This window comes from Balaenoptera musculus, chromosome 7 (assembly GCF_009873245.2).
Source record: "Balaenoptera musculus isolate JJ_BM4_2016_0621 chromosome 7, mBalMus1.pri.v3, whole genome shotgun sequence".
Classification (NCBI taxonomy): domain Eukaryota; kingdom Metazoa; phylum Chordata; class Mammalia; order Artiodactyla; family Balaenopteridae; genus Balaenoptera; species Balaenoptera musculus.
The window spans coordinates 19,848,770-19,871,268 of record NC_045791.1 but is presented as its reverse complement, the minus strand read 5'-3'; the positions used below and the strand labels follow the sequence as shown (position 1 = coordinate 19,871,268).

At 39.4% G+C, this 22,499-nt stretch overlaps 2 protein-coding genes across 18 annotated transcripts in view; one reads left to right on the top strand and one right to left on the bottom strand.

The window, feature by feature from the left end:
• The window catches only part of R3HDM1 (R3H domain containing 1), a 190,977-nt gene extending 169,519 nt beyond the window's left edge, over positions 1-21,458 (bottom strand). For 13 of the 15 annotated variants that reach the window (XM_036858052.1, XM_036858053.1, XM_036858056.1 and 10 more), the window contains exon 1: positions 21,287-21,442. The gene's annotated coding sequence lies outside the window, so the exon portion shown is untranslated. Of the gene's footprint in view, positions 1-21,286 lie in introns of all 15 variants that reach the window. The other 2 variants (XM_036858064.1, XM_036858066.1) reach the window with 2 other exon arrangements.
• Positions 21,459-22,195: 737 nt separating this feature from the next.
• Positions 22,196-22,499, top strand: part of ZRANB3 (zinc finger RANBP2-type containing 3) — a 265,687-nt gene continuing 265,383 nt past the window's right edge. For all 3 annotated transcript variants that reach the window (XM_036858718.1, XM_036858719.1, XM_036858720.1), the window contains exon 1: positions 22,196-22,406. The gene's annotated coding sequence lies outside the window, so the exon portion shown is untranslated. The remainder of the gene's footprint in view (positions 22,407-22,499) is intronic.

Sequence of the window (22,499 nt, the reverse complement as noted above, 5' to 3'; positions counted from 1 at the left end):
TTATGCAAGCCAAAGTTTTGACAGAATTTTAACTTGAAGTGGAATATCTCTGAATTTTTGAAAAGGAAGTTTATTTTTCTAAATCTGTTTCTAAATAATTTTTCTTGAGCTGTAAGTTTGATCTCTACTATTATCTCAAATCAATACAAGATATCTAATTATATTCAAATCTACAAACGTTTATTAAGTTCAATTGTGTACAAGGTATTATAATCAAGCTGACAAAGTTTTCGACTCAGGTAATTTTAAAATGGAGCAGTGTCTCTGACTGGGTGTAGGGGAAAGGCAGGTGGCAGCAGAGGTTAGGGTTGTGCACATGATGAACTACACATAATCAAGGTACAGAGTAATAACTGATATGAAAATGACACACACACACATAAATATAGTGCCACAGGAAAACACATGGGAGAGTACACTTCTGGGGTGTTTTTTTTTTAAACCAAACTTATCAAGTGGATTTGTAATGACTTATTAGATTGAGCTCCTCCAGGGCAAGAGTACATATCACTGATTTTTGTATTCTCAAAGCCAGGGCTTGGCACATGGCAAGTATTCACTACATGTTTTTTTTCAAGGAATGGCTGATTAAACAAATGAGTGAACAATAGAGTGGAATCAAATCAGAGAGTCTTAAATGCTTATTATTTTCTTCCATAGGAAATTAAGTGAAAATAATTTATGCCGTGTCACATTTAAGGGACAATTAATTCCTAGGAAATAAAAAAAGGGTAATATAATAACAAAAATGAAAATAGAAAATTAATATAAAAGCCTAAAAATGTTAAAAGCACACATAATCCAGTGACTTACCATTATGAAAAAAACTACACTATTAGATTCTCATAACCCTTTAAAAGTAAAGCATTTCTACCACTTAGGGTCATGAATTCGGCTTTAAGATAAACAGTTGAACTGCTTATGTGTATTTCTTCATATTTTAAACACAGTTTTTATTTGTATATCTGAATTAAGAAATCAAACAATGAGATGAGAATAGGAAAATACTCTTCTCATTTTACCCTCAACTCTACATTTATAACTTCTAGGGATCCTTTGACATTCAAAAAAAGGGGGGGATATTCTTAAGCTGAATGTGCTTTATTCTCTAAATATATATATTTAAAAATAAAGGTCAAGAAAGTAATGACAAGGACCTACTGTACAACACAGGGAACTATACTCAATATTTTATAATAACCTATAAGGGAAAAGAATCTGAAAAGGAATATATATGTAATGTATATGTATAACTGAATCACTGTGCTGTATACATGAAACTAACACGATATTGTAAATCAACTAAACTCCAATTAAAAAAAGAAGTAACGAAACAGTATAACTTTGGATCATCACATACAAGGAGGACCCAATATCTTTGAATCTTTCAGGACTCCAAATGTTGCCTATGATTCATATTACTTGAAAACTCATAATATTTTCTAAATTAAGCCATACTCTAATTCTATAATGATATATGATGATATAGGATATATACAGTAATGATATATCTTTCTCTCCCTCTCTCTTCTAGGTCTGGTATTATTACTTCATTATAAGTAGAGAGATTTGAAAATACTTAGAAAAATAAAGAGGTGACAGATTGACTATCGAAGACAATTTAAAAATAAATTTCCTGACAACCACAATGGAAGTAGGAAAGGAAAAAGGTCTACAGCATAAAGAGGAAGACGTGACATAGAAACACAGAGTCCCAGTAACGATACGGCAATGAAATCTGTATCAACACTATTTTGCTCAAAAGAATCTCCAGTAGTTCCCCTTGACTCAAAGGACACAAGTTAATCCTTCAGTCTGGTATTTAAAATCCTCTACTAGGGCTTCCCTGGTGGCACAGTGGTTGAGAATCTGCCTGCCAATGCAGGGGACACGGGTTCGATCCCTGGTCTAGGAAGATCCCACATGCCGCGGAGCAACTGGGCCCATGAGCCACAATTACTGAGCCTGCGCGTCTGGAGCCTGTGCTCCGCAACAAGAGAGGCTGCGATAGTGAGAGGCCTGCGCACCGCGATGAAGAGTGGCCCCCGCTTGCCACAACCAGAGAAAGCCCTTGCACAGAAACGAAGATCCAACACAGCTAAAAATAAATAAATAAATAAATTAAAATATAAATAAATAAAAAATGGGAGTAGTCATTGTATGCATTTCATAGAGTTATTGTGAAGTGCATGTGAGTTACTGCAAAAAAACCCCAAAAAAATCCTCTACTATTTTGCTCAAATTTAACTTTCCACTGTGATTTCCCCTCATCCATTCTAGACCACAGCCAAGCTAGGCAATTCACCTTTCATCACCTGTACTCACTGGTGCTCCTCTCTTTTATCTAGAATGCTCTTCCACCCATTTTTGCCTGGTCAATCACATCTATTCTCCAAGCTCTAGCTCAAACTCCAACTTACTGTTTGCTCTACATTTTCATGATCTACTTTCTTCCTCACAACTTTCCCTAACCAATCCAGTCCAGCCATTCCTTACTCTTTGGAACTTCTCAAGCATTTATTATACCATGTCCTTAATCTGGCATGTAATTATCTGCTCCATTCGCTCAGCTAAATATGTACAAATGAAAAGTCACTAGCTCTTGAATTTTGGAGAGAAGAGTACCTGCTCTATAAATATGGACAAGTCTTAATAACAACTCAATGTAATCTTCTTCCCGTGCATAATTCGCAATGATTTCCTCAAGTTAAATTAATGGGTCATTTCATTTCTCTACTCAGTGACTGTATGCTTAGAAGACAAATTATAATGGCAGACTTGCCAGAGTATCAATTAGAAAACCAGCACATCTTCAAAATATACACTTTGAATACAGCTGACTGTACATCAATTGTACCTCAATAAAGCTCTTTAAAAAAGTTCCTCCCCCCATCCAAAGAGTTTCTGGATGAGCTACTATGGTGTGGGTCCTTAGATTTAAGGCAGTGTTGCTTGGTATCATAGCTAATAAGAGTTAGCTCAAGTTTCTGGCTAATGGAGACATCATGAGGCAACAGCTATGCTGGGATACACATAAACTCCTACCTTTTAAGCCATTTCTTAACTTATTTCTTAACTATGTTGCATTGGTGCTAAAAGGTAATCAATCATATAAGCAAGTATGAATGGCTCAGCACAAGACCCTCCACAATTAATGCATATTACTTTATACTGAGCCAAATGTGTTCACTCATCTTGAAGACAAAAACTGTACAATTAACAAAAATATATATCTTAAAACCCAGATGGGCATCTCTGACACCTATTATATAGATATCTTATAAGTTATATAGATATCTTACAAGTGCTTGGCTTACAAACGACCCTATGTGCAAATATTACCAAATCTCACTGACCCCCAAATAAATAAAACCCAACCGTACTACATTCTATCTTCCTTCTAACATAGCCTCAAAGTCTGAAAGTACTTCTTCTGCCTCCCTCCATCCCCATTAATTCTTGCTCCTAGTTCTCAGGTATGAAGAACACCTTCATGAATTCTTCTCTTACTCTCACTTAACTCAAAGGAAAATACTATTGAGAAGCTCAGCTTTGTTCACTACCTCTTACTAGAGCTCTGTCCTGAGATCATCCTACTTCCAGTAAATTATTTCACTTCACTTACTGTCTCATACCCTCCAGCCCCTACAAGCCAGTCCAATGTGCATGTTGATACTCCTCCCCTATCATCACTTTAAGGAGATGGGTGGTGCTAGGCTATCAGGTTAGATTATTTCTCTCCAATTTTAACTTGGAACTCACTGTCCCACTAAAACAATGATAATGGGTTTTGGGTCACAGAGCAACACCAGCATTCTGCTGGAATGATACATTACAACTGTGCTTGACCCTGAAATTGCTAGAAACATAGTTTCAGGCCCCTTTCTTCTGGAGCTTCTAATTTAGTAGATAGCAAGTGTGTATTCAAATAAGTACTCTAGGTTAATTGTCAGTAGATTGGCCATATAATTTATCGTCCAAATCAGGGCATACTTCAGAGTGAAAGATGGCACTTTTATAATTAAGCCAGGACAACAGGCATAAACTGGGACTGTCCCAGGCAAACTAGTAACTGCCCTATTTATCAGTTAAGTTTGGAAAACACTGATGAATCACTCCAATTCTCCAATATGTCTTAGAGCTAATCCTTTAATGTGTTTGTATACATACTGGTATTTTATATGGAATACAGTGCCTATATACTGATTAACTGTAGAGTGCATAAGAGCTACACAAACAACATTTAGATATCAAAGCTCACATAAAATCAAGTGGCCAATAAGAAGCACAGGAGAAGACTCTCAGCAACTTTAATCATTAGAGAAATGCAGATCAAAACCACAAGGAGATATTACTTCACATCCACTAGGTTGGCTATAATCAAAAAGACAGACAATAACAAGAACTAACAAGCATGTGGAAAGACAGAAATCCTCTTATATTCCTCCTGGGGATGCAAAATGGTGCAGCTACTCTGGAAAACAGTTGATGAGTTCCTCAAATGGTTAAACAGAGTTACCATATGACCCAGCAATTCCACTGGTAGGTATACACCCAAGGGAAATGAAAACATATGTTTACACAAACATTTGTACAAGAATGTTTATAGCAGTGTCATTTATAATTGCCGAGAAGTAGAGACAACCCAGATGTCCCTCAACTGATGAACTGATTAAAAAAAATGTGATATATTCATATAGTGGCATATTATTCAGCCACAAAAAGGAATGAAGTATACTGATTCATCCTACAACATGGATGAACCTTAAAAACCTGATGCTTAAGTGAAAGACAGTCACAAAAAATGACATACTGTGTGATTTCATGTATACGAAATTTCCAGAAGAGGCAAACCTATAGAGACTGAAAGTAGATTAATGGTTGTCTAGGGCTGCAGGAAGGGGAAAAGAACATGGAGAATGATTGTTAATGGATATGGGGCTTCTTTTTGAAATGATGATAATGTTCTAAAACTAGATTATGGTGATGTTGCATAACTTTGTGAATATACTAAAACCTAATGAACTGTAAACTTAAGTGGATTTTATGGTATGTGAATTATATTTCAATAAAGCTATATTAAAATATCAGCATAAAAAAGTCAACATTGGCCAATAAATTTCAACATGAATTATATGTCAGGTTTTATACTCACTCTTTAAAAAGCCCACACCGGGGGACTTCCCTAGTGGCGCAGTGGTTAAGAATCCACCTGCCAATGCAGGGGACAAGAGGGAAGGTCTTTTAAGTACGTAAGTAAATAGTTTTAAGCGACTGGCAGTTCTAGGAGTAACGAAGTCTAGAAGAACAAAGTATGGAGTCTGATAGTGATTTGTCTGACAAGCTATCTATTTTGAAATATTCCCCAATAAACGTGCCCTTATTACATTCTGGGACTAAAAAAATAGGCACATTAAGTGACCTGATTAATTCATTTATCCTTGATATAGTATAAAGCTGGACTTGGAGTATAAAGTCCTAGCTGGGCCATTAACTGGTTATGTTAACTTTGCTTAAATAATTTAATATTTCGGGGCTTCCCTGGTGGCGCAGTGGTTGAGAATCTGCCTGCCAATGCAGGGGACACGGGTTCAAGCCCTGGTCTGGGAACATCCCACGTGCCGCGGAGCGGCTGGGCCCGTGCGCCACAACTACTCAGCCTGCGCGTCTGGAGCCTGTGCTCCACAAGAAGAGAGGCCGCGATAGTGAGAGGCCCGCGCACCGCGATGAAGAGTGGCCCCCGCTCGCCGCAACTAGAGAAAGCCCTCGCACAGAAACGAAGACACAAGAGAGCCATAAATAAATAAATAAAAGATAAAGGGGCCATGTTTATCAGTTAAAATGTGTTTGGCTGCTGGAAAGAGTGTGCTTGACTACAGTGGTTTAAACACATAAAAAAAAAAATAAATAAATAATTTAATATCTCTGAAGTATAGGATGCCAAATGAAAAGCTGTGAGAGAAATGAGGGCAAGACAAAAATGCTTGTATTCAAATTTTACGATAGGCTATGTAAAAGCAATTCAATTAATGGTTATCTGACCACCAACTTTCACTTGGTTCTCTACTGTGCATTTAGAAGGCGTAAATCTCATGTAATCCTTGGAACCTCATATATTTAATTAAAAAGGCCACCCACTGAGACTCGTTTCTACTTTATCATAGTTCCATTAATCCTGTCTTATCTTTAAGCAAATTTGTCCAAAGACTAGGGGAAGAAGAGGAGGACAAGTAGGATGAGGAGAAAACGGAAATGGAAGCTGCAGCCATTTATAATACGGAAATTCTGACTCAAGTGGATCCCAGATAAGTCATGAGCTTCTTGAAGGCAGAGGTATGTCTTTAAGAACAGAAGCAATTTAATTACTAGCCATTTCTGTGATCCTAGTGTAACTTTCACAAACAAGAACACCAATTATCCCTTACTAGCATTTCTGTAAGCATTTTCACAAATGCCACATAAACCAAGGAAAAAATGACATAAGAAAAGATAAACAAGCCCTTTCTAAAATTAAAGTATAGGCGTTAGATGCAAATAAAGTAGATATAAGCTTCATTTAACATTTAAGTCAATCCTCTTAACACTGTCACCTGTTTTATCATTGGGTTTTCCATTTTAGTAGTAAGGTAAACGCAACCGAAAAGTTGTGTAGCTGTATGCAGTTTTCAGAAAAGCCATGAAGCAATTTTCGTATGCCACAAATACAGCTTGAATACTATACTAAAAACCACTTTATTCTTTTTTTACTTGAATTAAATTTCAAAATCACCATTCATTAAAAAGAAAATCTACACTCACAGAAAGCTGTGGTATGTGTACACTGGATATTGTAACAGTATAAAATCCTTTGTGTAATGCGGTATGGCAATGGGAAAATGTCATTCTTAATTTATCATATGGATTTAACAAAACTTAAAGAGCTACAAAAAACACTCCATATCATGAATATAAAATTTTAAACTTGGGGACTTCCCTGGTGGCACAGTGATTAAGAATCCACCTGCCAATGCAGGGGACACGGGTTTGAGCCCTGGTCCAGGAAGATCCCACGTGCCGCGGAGCAACTAAGCCCGTGCGCCACAACTACTGAGCCTGTGCTCTAGAGCCTGTGAGCCACAACTACTGAGCCTGCGTGCCACAACTACTGAAGCTCGCGTGCCTAGAGCCCATGCTCCACAACAAAGAGAAGCCACCACAATAAGAAGCCTGCACACTGCAGTGAAGAGTAGCCCCCAGTTGCCGCAACTAGAGAAAAGCCCACTTGCAGCAACGAAGAACCAATGCAGCCAAAAATAAATAAATAAATAAATAAACATAAAAATTTCTTTTTAAACTTTAAACTGCCATTCCAAAATTACAACAAATAGAAGTAATAATCTTTATTAAAAAAGCAAGTGGGGACTTCCCTGGTGGTCCAGTGGTAAAGAATCCGCCTTCCAATGCAGGGGACGCGGGTTCAATCCCTGGTGGGGGAACTAAGATCCCTCATGCTACGGGGCAACTAAGCCCACGTGCCACAACTACTGAGCTCGCATGCCTCAACTAGAGAGCCCGTGTGCCACAAACTACAGAGTCCACACGCTCTGGAGCCCGCGCCACAACTAGAGAGAGAAAACCCGCACGCCACAACCGGAGAGAAGCCTGCGGGCCATAACGAAAGATCCCACATGCCGCAATGAAGACCCAATGCAGCCAAATTAAAAAAAAAAAAAAAAAAGCAAGCAAAACGCATTCATAACTGAAAAAGTCATGCCTCTCTGGATCAAGGATGATTCACATACAATGTCAGACTAACATATTCTTTAAAAACTTCTATCTCTAAAATTCAACGACTTTATATGCTGAAGTACTAACTTCTAAGGAAAGACGCTCTTAATTACACCTAATTATCTAAAGTCAATCAGTGGACTAGAAAAAACAGGTTAATTTTAAAGTTTCAACAAAAATATAAAAAAATTTTAAAAGAGAGGATGATTTTAAATAATCTTCCTACCTGCTCTTTATATTACTGAGGACAGCAAGAAATCATATAAAGTATGACAATATTCTCAGCTAAGTTATGACTTAATTTTGTATTAACAAAAATTCAAGAGTTAGGAAAAGAATGGAATAAAGAAGAAATGAAACGGGACTTCCCTGGTGGTCCAGTCGTTAAGAATCCGCCTTCCAATGCAGGGGACTCGGGTTTGATCCCTGGTCGGGGAACTAAGATCCCACATACCATGGGGACAACTAAGCCCGCGTGCTGCAACTACTGAGCCCGTGTGCTCTGGAGCCCGCTTGCCACAACTAGGGAGAAGTCCGCGTGCTGCAACGAAAGATCCTGCATGCTGCAACTAAGACCTCATGCAGCCAAATAAATAAATAAATAAAGAAGAAATGAACCAATGTATTTATGTGCAGTATATTGCATGTTAGTATGTATTTCTTTTTATTTATTTATTTATTTATTTATGGCTGCCTTGGGTCTTCGTTGCTGCACGCGGGCTTTCTCTAGTTGCGGTGAGCGGGGGCTACTCTTCGTTGCAGTGAGCGGGCTTCTCATTGCACTGGCTTCTCTTGTTGCAGAGCACGGGCTTTCGGCACGTGGGTTTCAGTAATTGCAGCACACGGGGCTCCAGAGCGCAGGCTCAGTAGTTGTGGCGCACAGGCTTAGTTGCTCCGCGGCATGTGGGATCTTCCCGGACCAGGGCTTGAACCCATGTCCCTGCATCGGCAGGCGGATTTTTAACCACTACGCTACCAGGGAAGTCCCAGCACGTATTTCTAATTTGAAGGTTTAAAACTTATTCTCAAATACTCTTGTGAGTCGCTTCATTTACGACTAAAAACCAGAAACAGCACACAGGTGGCCATCAACAGAACAGACACACCAACTATATATTTATTCAATAAAATACTATTCTAGTATAAAAGAAACTATTCATACGAGCAACAACTTGAGTAAATCTGAAAAACATGCTGAGTGAAAGAAGCCTTACACAAAAGAATACATATTGTATAATTCCATTTATGTAAGTCCTAGTACAGGAAAATATAACATATGGTGGAAAAGAATCAGAACTTTCGGTTCTTGTGTCGTGGGGTGATGATACTGTCCTATATCTTGATAGACACGGATGCATATCACTTGTAAAAAACTCACTGAATGGTATGTTTGTGATTTGTGCATTTTTCTGTATGCATATCTACCTATAAAAATGTAACCAAATACTGAATTCTAGTTACTTATATGCAAGCCAAAGTGTTCAGGACTGAAGTATTCTGATCCTTGCAATGTATTTTGAAATGCATCAAAAAATAAGATAGATTGATAGAGGATAAAGCTAATAGAACAAAATGTTAATAATTATAGAATTGAGTCATCCAAAAATTTGTGTATGCTTGGAAAATTTCATCAGCATATCTCTGAAAAGCAACCTAGATGCCACAAGACACTAGTGCTATGTCTAAGTGCAAGGGAAAAATGATTTTGAATTTAGCATTCCATACTACCTATCAGGTATGATAGCAGAATAGAGACCTCAGGCATATAAGGTCTCCAAAGCTTTACTTCCTAAGCAATCTTTCTTAGGAAGATACTTCAGGCTACTATCAAGCAAAATCAGTGTAAAAATCAAGAGAGAGGAAGGATCCACAGGATCCAGCGAACAGTTGATTCAACCTAGGAGGGCAGTGAAGGCAAGTCCCAGGATGAGAACAGGATACAGAATCCAAGAGAAAATCTCTGAGGCAAAGAGGGCTCCATGAAACAGACATTGAATGACTTTGAGGATATGTTGATGGTACATTATTATTTGTCAATCAGAAAAAAAAAGAAAGAAAATTAGAAACCCCAGGAAAACTGAAAAAAACCCAAAAAACAGGAAATCCATGCTTCTAATGTGTAACAAAACAAATTGACATGGATTTTGATGAACTGATGGAAGCTTAAAAAAGAATCCATTTGGGCTTCCCTGGTGGCACAGTGGTCGGGAATCTGCCTGCCAATGCAGGGGACACAGGTTCGAGCCCTGGTCTGGGAAGATCCTACACACCGCGGAGCAACTAGGCCCGTGAGCCACAAATACTGAGCCTGCGCTCTAGAGCCCGTGAGCCACAGCTACTGAGGCCTGCGCACCTAGAGCCTGTGCTCCGCAACAAGAGAAGCCACTGCAATGAGAAGCCCGTGCACCGCAGCGGAGAGAGGCCCCTGCTTGCCGCAGCTAGAGAAAGCCTGCGGGCAACAACGAAGACCCAGTGCAGCCAAAAACGAATAAATTAAATAAATTAATTTTAAAAAAACTATTAAAAAAAAGAATCCATTTGACTTTTGATGCTAAGAACATTCTAGTTCTCTTCAAGTGACTCATCAATTCTGATAATAACAGTAGATAAGAGAATAATGATCAATTACAGATCCACTGTACTGTTTGATTTTTTCGTGTATGCATTGTTTTGATTTTTTTTTTAAGTTTAAAAAATATATAAACTTTCCAAAAAGTTAAGTTTAGAAATGTACCAAGTTCTACAATAGCTCAGCTGCTCAGTTTTCTATTGCAGTAAAAAAAAAAAAACAAACCCCACAACAAAAGTTTACAATATGTTGAGTGTACTGAATAAACATGAAATGTTTTTGATTTTGAAAGACACAGAAGTTGGCAATATTACCTGAGTAAAAACACTCAAATCTGAGCATCATTTTTTTCAAATCGACTTGACTGTTATCAAAATGATCTAAAAATAGGTTTTAAAACTGTCCACCAAGACTTTCATTTCCTATGGTCATACCACCTTGAATAAAACAAAATCTAAAATCACAAAGATACCATTATGGTCTAGTTGCCTGGTTCTCTGACAAGATCTAACGTGCTTTGAAGACTAGCTGTAGCTCCTCTGCCCACAACAATATGGAATATAACCCAGCAAATCTAAGAAGGGTGCTAAACAGCCGGGGGCGGGGGGTATAAAGGGGCGAAGCACCTACTGAGGACATCTGTAGGATTAGTCCTCCAATTTCTCTCATTTTAGACAACAGGGCCAAGCAGGAGGGTCTTGGGTCTGGGCAACTGAAGTCTCCCATCCCTACCAACACTTCTGTTCTCTGGGGGTGTGAAGGGAGGGGGAGAGGGACAGGTGACTGATATTGATGCACCTTTATGATAACATTTCAACTATGTCTGGGACCAGCTGGATCTCCTCTTCTCTGACTATGCCGTCCTTCCCTACACTCCCCCGCCAATATATATATATTTATCTCTACCATATAGACATATAGAAGAGACAAGTCCCTTAAGAATGCAGTCCTGTCACTAGAATAGTTCAAGTAAAGGCTACATGATTATCTGCTTGATTTTCCTGTCATGTAAGGTCCCCACAAGAGCTTGCTCAAAAAGGCATGAGTCGGGTATGTACCCATCTCCCCATTCTAATACACCCTGAAAGAAAAAAGGAAAGGAAAAGCAGCTAACTTTATGAAAAGTTGCGCAGGTAACTGTCACTGGACTGATCCTTGAGAACCACTGAAGTTGGACCAGATGACCTCTCACATTCCAAAACAACAATTTACCTACTGGTCTATGTAAATGCAGGTAATTGTAAGAAAAACTACCGCAGCTCTTGGTTTAGCACTGAAAAGACAAGAAACCTTTGATAAGTGGAGATTAAAGATTTGGGTTTAGACTTTGCAAATGTCCCTTAAAATTCAGTACGTTTGGGGTTAAGAGGATCTACAGTGGAAACGATTCACTTAGCTAGTAAATATGCATAGTTGAGAGCCCCAGAGCCACACTCCAGAGTGTTCTTAGTGTACTTGTTCCTTTAAATCCTGTCTTTGGGAGAACACTGCTGAACTTCAGTAAACAAGTGTAATTTCCATCTCCATCCAAGTATGCCCCCATGCCATGGCCTTTGTACTTTCTGTTCCTCCTACCCAGAATGTTGTTCTTCCCTCATATGACTCGTTCCCTCATTTCAGTCTGGTGTTTGTTCCAATGTCAAGAGGTCTTCCTGACCACCCTGTCCAAATTGGACCCTACACCTCATTCTGTTTCTCAACCTGCTTTGTAAAAAATCTGCAATAATGTCTATCTGAAATTTGGTTCAATATTTATAGAATCACTGAGGATTTGGAATCATTTATATTTTAATTTAATTTTATTAATTTTAACTGGGAAAATACATGCTAAAGAACCATTCTCTAATTTAAGGCAGAATTTTTGCATTTTCCTTCATTCTTCCAAAAGTTAATAGCAGGACTGCAGTAAGGCAACAAATGGTCTTAGAGGGGACATCAACTTACTCTCCCATTTCTGAGAAATTCCTTTACCCTTTTTGTTGGCTCTTCTCTTCTCTACTTGTTTGCTATCGTAATATGTAGTTAAAAGGACTGACAGTAGAAAATTGTCTGAATAAAGTTCAGCTTTTAAGTAAATACTATACAATGAACCAAATTTACATGAAGGTTACCACGCTGTGGTATGTACACTTACAGTGGAAAAAAATTAGCTAATCCTATAGAATAGAGGTGGACAAATATAAATGAAAAAAGACAAGCCTCAGTTCTTTGGTGGTTTTTATATACCCAAAACTTTACAGGCATGATCTTGTTTCCTCCTTATAAAAACCCTAAAAGGAGTGTCATTATCCTCATTTTACAGAAGAAGAAAGACTGAGAGGCTAAATAAGTTGCTCAAAAATCACATCAGCTGTTAAGTGACAGACTTGTTACTTTCACCAAATTTCTGAGTTTCCAAACATATTTCTTTCCACTGAACAAGCTATTCTCCAAGTATGGACCAATGACCACTGCAGATCATCAAGATGCTTTCAAAGGGTGATGAGGTCCTCCTCTTTTCCCCTACGTATCTGTATGAGGCCAAATTGTCTTATGTTTTTACCAAAACCACATATCATATTAGAGTGAATGCAAAAACATATATGAGAACCCATCTATCTTCTTATAAGCCAGACATTATGGAGAGCTGCAAAAATGTAAGACAATGCCATTCTTCTCATTATGTTATTTTGAAAATATATTTTTCATAAAATATGATACAGTTATCCCTCAATATCCATGGGGGATTGGTTCTAGGATCCCCCTTGGATACCAAAATCCATGAATGCTCAAGTCCCTCATATAAAATGGCACAGTACTTGCATATAACCTTCATATATCCTCCGGTATACTTAAAAATCATCTCTAGATGATTTATAATACCTAATGCAATGTAAATACTATGTAAATTGTTGTTAACATAATATAAATGCTATATAAATAGTCTCCCAAACACGGCGAGCTGTTTTGTTTTTGGAACTTCATGGAAAAAAATTTTTTTTTTAAACTATTTTTCGACTCACTGTTGGTTGAATCCATGTATGCGGAACCAACAGATATGGAGGTTCAACTGTATTCAGGTTAACAAGCAATAAGTTTATTACTTTTCAAAAAATGAATCACTAAATATTAAAGAAATCCTCTCAATATTGTTAAAATGGCAATACTCCCCAAACTGCCAAATTGACCTACCTATTTGACACAACCCTATCAAAATCCAAGCTACTTTCTTGGCAGAAACTGGCAAGCTGATCTTAAACTACATATAGAAATAAAAAGGATCCAGAATAGCCAAGCAATCTTGGAAGAGAATAACAAAGTTAGAGGACTCACATGTCCCAATTTCAAAACTTTTTTACAAAGTTACATAATCAAGCAGGGTGGGACTACTGGCATAATGACAGACATATAAATCAATGGAATATGTGTCCACCTAGAGGGGTGGGATAGGGACGGTGGGAGGGAGATGCAAGAGGGAGGAGATATGGGGATGTATGTATATGTATAGCTGATTCACTTTGTTACACAGCAGAAACTAACACACCACTGTAAAGCAATTATACTCCAATAAAGATGTTAAAAATAAATAAATAAATAAATAAATGGAATAGAATTGAAAACTGAGAACTAATCTTCTACATTTATGGTCAACAAAGGTGCTAAAACAATTCAATGGAGAAAGAATAACAAATGGTGCGGAGATAAAATAAAAAAAAAAGGATACCTGCATGTAAAAGAATGAATTTGTACCCCTACCTCACACCATACACAAAAATTCATTCAAAATGGTTCAAGATCAACCGTATCACAGAAAGTGTATCTTCCCCAAGTTGGTGGCCTACAACTTTTACTTCTGACCTCCTCACAATCTTCCCACATTGCTTTAAAACATTTAATACTTTTGTATTAAAAGGTTCATGGTTGCATTATAACCATAGGGTAACTTAACAAGCACTAATATCACTTTCTTCGCCCGAATTATACCTCATTTGCTGTCTTTACAAGAGAACAAAATCTTTTATTTTGTCTTACAGATGATCAATTTGCTTAAAATGCAATTATCTAGTTGAATAATGAATGTACAGCTTCTGTTGACAAAATCCTTTTCTAGCAACTGGAAAATGAACAATATAGATGACTGATATCAGATTCTTTCTAGTTCATATGAAGCAAGTTTGTAAAGTGAAAGGCAGCAAACCCTAATAAAATAAGAATGATCTGGCATTTAGGGGAAACAAGGCATATAAAATGAAAATGGAAACTGCGTGTTGGGTATGCTTGACGTAGAAGTATTTCTATTGCATGCAAATGTACATGAACAATAAGAAATGTATGACTGGTATTTTGCAGAGAATATTTGTTTAAAAACAGATGCTTTGGGACTTCCCTGGTGGCGCAGTGGTTAAGAATCTGCCTGCCAATGCAGCGGACATAGGTTCGAGCACTGGTCCAGGAAGATCCCACATGCCGCAGAGCAACTAAGCCCGTGCGCCATGACTACTGAAGCCCACGCGCCTAGAGCCTGTGCTCTGCAACAACAGAAGCTACCGCAATGAGAAGCCTGCACACCACAACGAAGAGTAGCCCCCGCGACACAACTAGAAAAAGCCCACATGCAGCAAGGAAGACCCAACACAGCCAAAAATAAATAAATAAATAAATTAATTAAACAAAACAAAACAAAAAAAACCAGATGCTTTTTCCCAATACTATACAGGAACATATATATAACTAAAGGGTATTTTTTTTCTGTAATTGACTTAATAATTTTAAAATAATTATAGGTTCACATGAAATGTAAAAAACAGCACAGCAAGCTCTCATGTACTCTTCATCCAGTTTCCCCCAATGATAACATTATACAGTTGGCCTTCCATATCCACAGGTTTCATATCTGTGGATCCAACCAACAGACTGAAAATACTCAAGAAAAAAATTTCAGAAAGTTCCAAAAAGCAAAACTTGAACTTGCCGTGCACTGGCAACTATTTATGTAGCATTTGCATTGTAGTTATCAATACAACGACTTACATAGCATTTGGTATTATAAGTAATCTAGATATGGTTTAAAGTATATGGGAAAATGTGCTTAGGTTATATGCAAATACTATGCCATTTTATACAGGGGACTTGAGCACCTGTGAATTTTGGTATCCAAGGGGAGTCCTGGAACCAATTCCCAGTGGATAACAAGGGATGACTGTGTAAGTATAGTTCAATATCAAAACCAGGTATTGACACCAATATAATCCACAATTTTATTCAGATTTTACCAATTTTACATGCACTCCTTCGTGTGTGTGTTTCTATGTAATTTTATCACATGTATATAGATTTACATAACCACCACCACAATCAAGATACAGAGCTGTTCAATCACCACAAAGATCCCTCATGTTAACCCTTTACAGTCACAACCACCCTTATCCTCCCACCCCATCCCCAATGCTTGGCAACCACGGATCTGCATTCTAATTTTGTCATTTTGAGAATGTTATATAAATGGAACCATGTGGTTGTCCCACTTCAAGATTGTTTTTTTCACTTGGCATAATTCCTTCAAGATCCATGCAAGCTGCTATATACTATGGTTTGTTCCTTTTTATTGCTGCATAGTATTCCACGGTATGGATATAGCATATGTTGTTTAACCATTCAGTCATTGAGGGGTATTTGGGTTGTTTCCAGTAAAAAGATACTTAAACACAGAACTTCTGTAATAAGCTGCTTCCCCAAGAGGACTTTTAACATGAAGGCCTTATGCTCATTTAAGCCATTGCTTTGCATAGATGTACAGATTTTTTCCCCCCACAACATGAAAACTTAAAGAAAAAAAAACCTTTAAATCCCATAGCTGCCCTCCCCAGTGAGGGCCAAGACAACAAAGTGAATCTGCAGTTAGTTAAACTTCTAACTCAGACTGTAAGGTGATATTTTATACCAGTATGGAACTTCTTTCATGTAGAAGGCAGATTAGTGAAGTTAACTGCACAAGTAGACCACAAAAGTAAATTATATCTGTCACTGATCAAGCTAAAGTTGGGAGAAGTCAAATTATTTTACTTTAAACTCTTAAGACAAGACAATATCAAATTATTGACTTTTAAGAACAAAGGTCAAGAGTTAAAAATGAATGTAGTTTATGTTCCATACTTAATTTCTTTTGGAGAGAAAGTAGCTTTAGGGAGTTGTAGATGAAAACTTTAGTCAAGCAGGCTACAAGAACAATCATTTAAACATGTTACGTGGTCTAGTATTTATGAAATAAGAAGGCTCAAAAACGTCAGTTTGCTTGAAGTAAGCTTACAGGTAGAAATTAAGAAAAAAGTCGCAAATCTACAACTCAGATGGCAAAGAGAATAACAAAAATCATAAAGTGTAGGCTTTCAAAACTCATAGGAAAAAATTTCAAGTTAATAGGTATGTGTGGAAACTGAAAAGGTAAGAAGAGGCAAAATAATAAAGGATAAAATCTGGGAATAAAAAACCAAATTGCAGGAAAATAAGGTAGAGAACTCGTTTTGAGCCAGGATTAAATAACTCATCTCTTATTTCAACCATCAGCCAATAACTATTAAATTAAATCCTAGAAAAATACACATACTTATCAGGTATAAGCAAATCTGTTATTATATAACATATCTTTATTTGGAAAGCAAAGTTAACTTAATAAAATTGTTTGATTATATGATTTGACTCTTTGCCCATGTCTGTATTACTAGTAAGCATTATCAGAATTCACAGGGATCAAGTGGGAAAATTATTTTACTCCTTTCGAAAAAGACTACTATTATACCGAGAAAAAACTGACACGCTCCCTTCTCTTTATGATGACCGTCTTAGTTTATTCATCTTAAGTTATAAGTAGTAAGTTATCATCACTGTATGTAGATATGACTGAAAAGATAGTGTACTGATTCTGTGGTTTGGAGCAGCAAGTGCTATCTGAAAAGTTCACTACCATTTGGAACCATACCTCTTTGACATACAGACTGCCCAACGTATTTACAACAGATCATGAAAGTGTTAATAGTGAGATTTTCTAATGCAAATAGCAGCAATATAATGTAAACCTATCAGTCTTAAGGATTTATTATTGTAACATTTTCAAGAATGGAAAAAATAAAACTGTTATCAACTCTCAGTGCTTCTTTATTTCTAAGGAATTAAAACTTAACATTAGGAACTTCCCTGGTGGCACAGTGGTTAAGAATCCGCCTGCCAATGCAGGGGACACGGGTTCGATTCCTGGTCTGGGAAGATCCCACATGCTGCGGAGCAACTAAGCCTGTGCGCCACAACTACTGAGCCTGCGCTCTAAAGCCCGCAAGCCACAACTACTGAAGCTTACGTGCTACAACTACTGAAGCCCACATGCCTAGAGCCCGTACTCTGCAACAAGAGAAGCCACTGCAATGAGAAGCCTGCACACCACAACAAAGAGTAGCCCCCGCTCGCTGCAACTAGAGAAAGCCCGCGCGCAGCAACAGAGACCCAATGCAGCCAAAAATAAAATAAATAAAAATAAATATATTTATTTAAAAAACCCACAAAACTTAACATTAATTCAAACGGGTATAATTATGTATTCTATAGTGCCAGTACAAGAACATCTCTTTCATTACTCGGCAATTCTTGTCTTCTGCATAATATTTGAAAAAGTGTATTTCAATTTACAAAATTTTCTACGCTGCTGCCATTTAATGTCCCTCGAAGGAGCATCCAACTGTACTGGGTTCAGTAACTTCGGAGGTCCACCATAACATTATATACTTCAGCTCGCTATTCAGCATAAGGTGTAGCTGCCTTGAACCCTGACCTGGAATTACTGTCAAAAGGCTTCATAATAAAACTGTTTTCAGGCTAACTTTAAACTTGTCTCACTGTACAAACTCCAAGGACACTATCATGTGTGAAGACCCAGTACGTTTTCAAAAGTGCCTGGGAGGAGAAAGGAACAGTGTGTCTGGCATGTTGTACCACAGAAAAGAAACACTTAAGAACTGATAAATAATGAGAATTAGAAACAGCAACAAAACAGTAGTCAGCCTATGGCCAGAACGAATTCAAACAACTTGCTTAATCTTAACACGGTAAAGAGTTCAACAGTTGCTTGCCCCTGGTAGCACAATGAATGTGGATAGCAACTATATAAACTTGATCTTGAAACATCAGCTAAATAAAATTTAAAAGATATTATAATGATTTATCACTAAAATAATTTACCACATACTTTTATTCCAGATAATCCATTTGAAATAGTCAACAAACACCTGCATTTTACTGCAAAATAAAAAAATCTCCTATAGGGACTTCCCTGGTGGCGCAGTGGTTAAGAATCTGCCTGCCAATGCAGGGGACACAGGTTTGAGCCCTGGTCCGGGAAGATCCCACATGCAACGGAGCAACTCAGCCCGTGCGCCACAACTACTGAGCCTGCACCCTAGAGCCCACGAGCCACAACTACTGAGCCTGCATTCTAGAGTCCACAAGCCACAACTACTGAGCCTGCACTCTAGAGCCCACGAGCCACAACTACTGAAGCCTGTGCGCCTAGAGTCCGTGCTACGCAACAAGAGAAGCCACCACAATGAGAAGCCCGTGCACAGCAATGAAGAGTAGCCCTGGCTCGATGCAACTAGAGGAAGCCTGTGCGCAGCAACAAAGACCCAATGCAGCCTAATAATAATAATAATAATAATAATAATAAAAATAAATAAAACAACAAAGACTAGATGTTTCCAAAACATTATTAAAAAAAAAACTCCTGTAAAATAAATGACTCTTTTGTACCTGATGACCAATTTCCCACAAACCTTTCCCTTTGAAAATGGCTAATTACAAACTGCACTTAAAGTCACAACATAAACGAAAATCCCCACAGTACTCCTCACTAACAGAACATGTTCTGAGGCTCCAACAATACCGTGTGCATTTGAGAAACAAACTCATTCTCTTAATGTGTGAAAATAACAATAGTTAATATTTAACATATTGATACATACTACGTGTTAGGCACAATGTGAGAGGCTTTACATACTTCATCTCTAATCCTCACAACTCCGTGAGTTAAGCATAACCACCCCCATTTTACAGATGAGGAAACTGAACTGAGGCTCATAGAGGGGTCCTGCAGCTAATAAGAGAATACAGAAGCCTCCTACATTTTCATCAGCCCTTTCTGTACATAAGGCACATGAGATCTGAAAGCATTATAGTAATTTATCAATTACCCAACAAGTTTTAGAAAATGCTATGCTGAGTAATGTATGCTATGGGTACTTTTTGTGGGGAGCTGAGGGGACTTACCCTTCAGGGTTATACTCAGGGTTTCATTTAATTCTAACACACCAACCAAATTTCTTTCAGGTCCTGAATCTGTGGATCTATGTCAATTCTCTAGGTATATTAGTTATGGAATATGGAAGATCATTAAGCCATTATAGTCTTCTCAGACCCTGAAGAAATGGTCCAATACTTAGTCAAAACTCAGATATTTCTTCAGAACCCAAGTTTATTCTGGTAACAAGTAAGCCTCAGGACTGGGCCCGGGGTTTTACCTCTGATTACAGACATGTCTAAAACAAATTATAGAATCCATTATTTAAGAACATATTCACCCCCCACAAAGAAGCAAGGACTGAAAAGATGAGCACTCAATCAACGCGTGAGGAAGAAGCATTCCCTCTCAAATATGGCCAAATATGCCAAATTTTGTTAGCATTCCCTCTCAAATACGGCCAAATATGTCAAATTTTGTTAAGCTAGGGTGTGTCCAATTAACCTAGCCACACTGGTATCCTACTATGTTAAATATTACACAGATTTTACTGTTTCAAATATTACAAGTAGGTGGGCTGCCAGAATGACTTTAACCATCTTTTCATTATTCAAAAGTTCTTGTAATCATAGACATTTAGGCTAAAAGCAGAGGGTTTCTTCAGAATTACAATTAGGCAAACCATAACCTCAGAGATATATACATACATGCATATACATATATACAAATATACACATATATATATATACGAACACTTTTTTTTTTCAGGAAAATCATATTAGAAAAATCATCTGCTATTTACTAGGCTCTCTTTGTCTTTTACTTAGTTGACTTGCTACCCCAATTATACGCGGGACCTGATGGCCTCAACAGTTTGTTTCTGCATAAGAGCAAGCTCAAAGAACAGAGGCACTCTCCTCTGCACCTAGCAACAAAAAAAGAGAGCGACGAAAAACTTCAAACACACAGGAATCTGGGGGGCAGAGCCTAAGGCTCACCCATAATGTGTGTAAATCTGATCCCCGAGGTCCGTGGCACTGACAGTCATTCAACTTTCTAATATTCCCATTGTGCTTTTTCTGGTACCACACGCAAAACGCACCACCTAACATTTCACCAACCGGTCGGAATGCCTTACTTCCTTTCTAAAAATTATCGGGGTGCAAGGCCGGGGGTGGCGGCCGTGGCGTGGGCCGGGTAGCCTGGGGCACCGGCGCCAGCCACACGGGAGAGCAGAGCCACGCACGGCACCCGCTCCGGGCAGGCCTGCTGTGGCTGGTTCCCGAGTCCCTAGGGCTGCAAAAGCAAGCAGCAGCAGCCATGGCAGGGACTTGGGAACCTTTCCCCTGCCTCCTCCGCTAGGCCTCGAGGGGTTTGCTTTTCACATGGCCCCCGGGTGGGGGCGGTGGGCACAAGGTACTGGATGCAGATGCAGCCACAGCCGCAGCGGCGGGCCAGGCGAGCCGGGGCTCCCTCAGAACCCGACCTCCCGGCGAGGCTGGCAGCAGCAGCACCTCGGCGGGGCCCTGGCTGGAGCGCCGACCGCTCGGCGGGGAAGGCCACCTTCGCACACACCACATCTCCCCTGCCTGCCTCCTTCTCCGTTAGCGCTACCGGTTGGCGGGCGGGGGAGGGGAGCGAAGCGCGTTATTCCCGGGGAGCTGGAGGGGGGAGGGGAGGGCATCTCTTACCCGCGTTACTGAGAAGGAGGAGGAGGAGGAGGCGGCTGGAGCGCGGCGCGGCGGGGCGACGGCGGGGCTGGGTGGGTGCAAGTAAGAGTCTTACGAAAGGGAATTAACCCCATCACCAGCCCGGACACCGGCTCCAGCGGCAGCCGCGGCTGGCAAAATCCCGCCCCTTCCCACCACGCACTAGCCCCGCCTCTTCGTTCTCTTTGAGGGGCAGTAGACAAATCATAGGTTGTACATCCTCGGAGTGACATGAGGATCATCCAATCACGCCTGAACAAGCTGCCTTCTCTCCACCCCTTCATCTCCTCCCGGGCCGCGGGAGAGCCGAGCCAAGTCTTTCTCCACCCACAAGGGAAAAAGAGCCAATCGGCTGTAAGTATCCGCCCTTGAAGGACGCAAAGGACAACCAATGATAAACCTCAGAGGACAGCCATTTTGCCCACTTGTAAAAGAGCCACCTTTTCCCACGAGTCGGAGCCCGAGGTGGGGGAGTTCTAGAAGTTTTTACTGACCTGAAGGTATTGGAAAGACAACCAGATTTTCTCAAGGAGTATTTATATTGCTTTATAGAAGTAAAGGAAAAATTTCGTCCTCCATGTGGTGGGAAGTGGGGAATGCTGCTTCAGGACTTGGCTCCTCCCCTCAGCGGTAACAGGCTCTAAGCCGAACACCTGGTTCTCCAGCCTCAGCGAGGAAAGGCGGGGTGATTGCCCTCTTCGGCTTGCAGCCGACTACAGTTCCCAACGTGCTTTGCCACCGCCCATTTCATCTCCTCCGTTTGCTTCCCGCGAGGCCTGACGGGAATTGTAGTTCCTGGGAGGTACCCACGCCGCCTCATTGGCCAATGAGAAAGGACAAACTTTTGAATGATCTGGAGTTTGGGGCGGGGAACTAGTCGCAGGGCTGTGGTGAAGCCTTTTCACCAACCTAGCAGAAGAGAGAAGGATTAGAAGCGAAAGGTAGTCGAGGAAGAGTTTTCTAAGAACGCCGTAGGAGTTTTAGATTCCTGATATTTACACTCTCTTACTTTCAGTTTGTCCCTTTGAAGTGACTTCCGCTTTGCGGCGGACACAGGCCAAACCTGTGGCGGGAGTTGGAGATTCTGCAGCGAATACACCAGGTGTGGCCGTCTGGGAGTGGCGTGGCGGGCAAGTTGGTAGTTTCTTAACGTGAGAGATAGGAAGCTGAATGGAATTTAATTGCATTTTAGTTA